This window comes from Balaenoptera physalus (genome assembly GCF_965194825.1).
Source record: "Balaenoptera physalus genome assembly, chromosome: 11".
In the NCBI taxonomy this organism is placed as follows: domain Eukaryota; kingdom Metazoa; phylum Chordata; class Mammalia; order Artiodactyla; family Balaenopteridae; genus Balaenoptera; species Balaenoptera physalus.
This window is the reverse complement of record NC_138896.1, coordinates 41,750,629-41,755,284: the sequence shown is the minus strand read 5'-3', so window position 1 is coordinate 41,755,284 and position 4,656 is coordinate 41,750,629.

The window sequence follows — 4,656 nt, the reverse complement described above, 5'->3', positions numbered from 1 at the left end:
CCCATTTTAACTGGTGTGAGGTGATACCTCATTGTAGTTTTGATTTGCATTTCTCTAGTAATTAGTGATGTTGAGCAGCTTTTCATGTGCTTCTTGGCCATCTGTATGTCTTCTTTGGAGAAATGTCTATTTAGGTCTTCTGCCCATTTTTGGATTGGGTTACTTGTTTTTTGATATTGAGCTGCATGAGCTGCTTGTATATTTTGGAGATTAATCTTTTGTCAGTTGCTTCATTTGCAAATATTTTCTCCCATTCTGAGGGTTGTCTTTTCATCTTGTTTATAGTTTCCTTTGTTGTGCAAAAGCTTTTAAGTTTCATTAGGTCCCATTTGTTTATTTTTGTTTTTATTTCCATTACTCTGGGAGGTGGGTCAAAAAGGATCTTGCTGTGATTTATGTCATAGAGTGTTCTGCCTATGTTTTCCTCTAAGAGTTTTATAGTGTCCTGTCTTACATTTAGGTCTCTAATCCATTTTGAGTTTATTTTTGTGTATGGTGTTAGGGAGTGTTCTAATTTCATTCTTTTACATGTAGCTGTCCAGTTTTCCCAGCACCATTTATTGAAGTGACTGTCTTTTCTCCATTGTATATCCTTGCCTCCTTTGTCATAGATTAGTTGACCATAGGTGCATGGGTTTATCTCTGGGCTTTCTATCCTGTTCCATTGATCTGTATTTCTGTTTTTGAAGCACAATTAAATTAATAAGCATGTGCTTCTTGCCAAGTTTTGTGTTCCTTGGGTCCTATGGGGAAGAGAAAAGTAAACCCAACTTAGAGCCTGCCCTCAAGGTGCTCAGACATGGTAAAATCTTTCTAACTGACTACATTTGGCCCCTGATCATGCTCTTTCTCTGCCCTGCTCTGTGCTCTGGGAGGCTGACCCCCAAGGATTCCATCATCCAGACTCAGACTCTTCAGCCAAGAGGTTGTATTTATCCAATAGGAGACCTCAGAGAGGTCAGAGGCCGGAAGAGAGTGGCTGGGGTATTTCTCTCCTGTCCTTTCCTGGCTGTGGCTATAATTCTGAGCCTGCATCTCCTGCCAGGAGGCCTCTCCCCACACCGCCTGGACTCCAGCTCTCACTGGACTCATACCACCACACTACAGCTACCACTTCTAGATATTTTCTCACTGGTTTGTTGATGCTCTGCCACTCTTTTTAGAATATGTTCCTTCAGAGCAAGGAACTTGTCTGTCTTATTCACTGCCATGAATGTCCAGTGTCTAGAACGATGCCTGGTGTGCAGCAGGGGATAAGTACTTTTTGTTGAGTAAATAAATGAGTGAATGAATGAAATAACAAAACCATCATGACTTACCACTTGCTAGATTCCTATTCCAATATCATTCATTTATTTAATCAATAGTTATTGCACATCTACTATATTCAAAGCACTTTCCCTTGCCCCAAGAAGATGGGAGCACAATAAAGTACACAACCATGACAACGAGGACTCCCCCAAACTAGCTGGAAGCCAAGAATTCCATTGCTGAGAAACATCACAGGCTAAAGGAATTATCCAACCAAGCCTTACTCTATATTTACCTTTTTTTTTTAAATTAATTTATTTTATTTATTTATTTTTGGCTGCGTTGCGTCTTTGTTGCTGTGAGCAGGCTTTCTCTAGTTGCGGCGAGCGGGGGCTACTCTTCGTTGCAGTGCGTGGGCTTCTCATTGTGGTGGCTTCTCTTGTTGAGGAGCGTGGGCTCTAGGCTCGCGGGCTTCAGTAGTTGTGGCGCACAGGCTTAGTTGCTCCGTGGCATGTGGGATCTTCCTGGACCAGGGCTTGAACCCATGTCCCCTGCATTGGCAGGTGGATTCTTAACCACTGTGCCACCAGGAAAGTCCCTACCTATTTATTTTTAAATTTCTCAGAAGATTGATAATATTTCTATAGTTATTTCTCCATTAATTTTTTTTTAATTACATACTTTCTCTCTATAATTGCCAAATCTTTAAAAGCAGGTTAGGACTAGTTTCAGCAGTTAGCTGGTAAGTGTTTATTTAGTGCTTACTATATGTAATATAATATAGTATAATAATATATAATTATATATAATTATAGACTATATTTATGTTTATATACTTATATATATTCTATCAAATAATGTGTACATATATGAATATAAATATATATTCTATTGAATTTTATAGATAGATAGAGCTATATCTATTTATCACTAAATAAATACCAGCTAAATGCTGAAACTAGTTCTATATATAGTTATTTATACAAACATAGTTATATTGTTATAGACTGAATGTGTCCCCTCAAAATTCATATGTTGAAGCCCTAATGTGATGGTATTTGGAAGTGGGGGCCTTTGGGAGGTCATTAGGTCATAAGGGTGGAGCCCCATGATGGGATTACTGTCCTTGTAAGAAGAGGAAGAGTTAGCCCTCCCTCTTCACCATGGAGGACACAAATGAGAAGATGCCATCAGTAGACCAGGAAGAGGACCTTTACCCAGAATCCAACCACACTGGCACCCTGATATCTGACTTCCCAGCCTCCAGAACTGTGAGAAATAAAAATATTTGTTTATGTTTAAGCCACCTGGTCTATGGTATTTTATTACAGCATCCCCAGCCAGAGAGAACTAAGAGATAGAGATGGAGATTATAGAGGCAGAGATATGTCTCATCATGTTGTTACATGATTGCGTTCTGAGACTGAGCCGTTCTGATTCCATCCCCTTGACTTACATGACACCTGAATGAGTTACTAGGTAATGTTCATTTCTTTAAATACGTCTTGAGGACAGCCATGTTCCTGGCCACATGGAGAAACCTGAGAAGGTTGGAGCCTACCCACTGACACCCAGATGACTTTTTCTGGTTCAGGAATGAGCCATAGATAGAGGGACTTCTGGGAGCAGGGCACCTGCAGCCTGAACCCTGGAGCCCTTCAGAGCCCCCAGACAGGCCTCCATTGATGGTTCTCTCATTTCCCTCATGGATAAAGATACTGAGGACAAGTCAGGACTCATGGCACAGTCCTGGGTGACGGACAATAAAGCTCTGGGCTTGAGATACTAGGATATCTTCCAGAGATACTAGGAATGTGGCATGTATAAAAAAAAAAAAAGAAGTCGGCAAACTCAGCTGGAAGAAGGACCTGCCTACTCTTCAGAGGCTCTCCATGGAGGCACACTTCTGAGGGTGATGCAGTGGACTGCAGACCAACCCCAGGCAAGCATGGGAGCCACGTGCTACAGGTGGCAGGGCCACTGGAGGAGAGCCTCACCATCCAGGAATGCTTGGATGGAACGGAGACAAACTGGCTCCACCGAAAATCCATGAAATATGAAACACTTCAATTTCTCCTGAATTCTTCCAGTTGAAATCCAGCTCTATAAGTTAGTGCCTTTGGTGAAGTCCTTCAGTCCCCTGCCCCTGCCTGCACTGACCAAACACAGACAAGATAGGGAGTCCCCAGGGGTGAAAGGTCCCTGTGATGTCCAGAGGTAGACCAGGGTGCTGAGCTGCATCAGGAGACTTTAAATCAGGAGAAGAGTGAGCTTCACCCAGGGATGGAGCACACGAGTCCCCTGCTGCAGCAAATGCCACCATAGGCCCTGCCACACTCCTGTGCAGAGAATGGGTTATGACCCAGCCCTGCTTTGATGCCTCCCAGGTTTGCCATTGGAATTTAGCAGTAGGGCTTTTGCTGTAGGTTTGCCAGGCAGGGTCTACGGAGGCCAGTGCTTCTCTAGCTGCAGTCAGCCATTTGCATTTTTCCCCAATGCACCACACAAATCATTCTACTTCCTCTTCGTGCATTTTCTCTTTGCTCACGCAGAGCAGAGTTAGAGAGCCCTGTTTTACAGAACTTGGCCTCCCCGTCTCCCAGCCCCACTGCTGGTCTGCCCTGGATATCAGGCACTTGTTTGGGTCAGAACTCTGCAGGATTCCATGCCATCAATTGTGGTTCACAGGTCACTGGCAACCAGAGACAGAGCTGCAGTGTTCTCTGGAGCCAGAGAGGGTCTGCTGACTGCCACAAAAATGTCTTTCCAGCAGCCCTGGAACAGCTGTGTGGTGCTCTGCCTGTGTTGTCAGAATGCTGGGGACGATGCCCAATTCTCTGTGAGTTTCCCAGTAATTCTGGTATCTGCTCTTTATATACTAAAGAGCCCACGTACTTTAAGGAGGGAAAAAGAGTGAGCCAAAAGGTTTTGTGCCCGGGATTAAGACTATGGTAAAGTCAGAGAGAAGATCAGACTGCTTACAAGACCAAGAAGGCCTGAGTCACCTCTAGTGGACGTTGGTCCTCTGAAGTTATGAGCACTCGACAAAAATCTGAACATGTCCATCTCTTCCCTTGAGGATAAGTAGACCTTCCTGACAAATGATAGAAAAGCGAGACTCCTAACCTTTCATTTCATGGAGTGACATTGCTAGCCTGCAAGGACAGATGCACAGTCACTTGAAGAGGCATCAAAATCCTCCATTGCCTAGTAACACACACCAAAAATATCTTAAAGGCATCTCAGAAGAATGTAGAACAACTTTGGAGAGAAATGATGGGTGGTTTGGATGAAAACACTCATCTTCAGGAAAGCCTAAAACTGCTTATCTGAGGGACTTCCCTGGTGGCACAATGGTTAAGAATCCACCTGCCAATGCAGGGGACACGGGTTCAATCCCTGGTC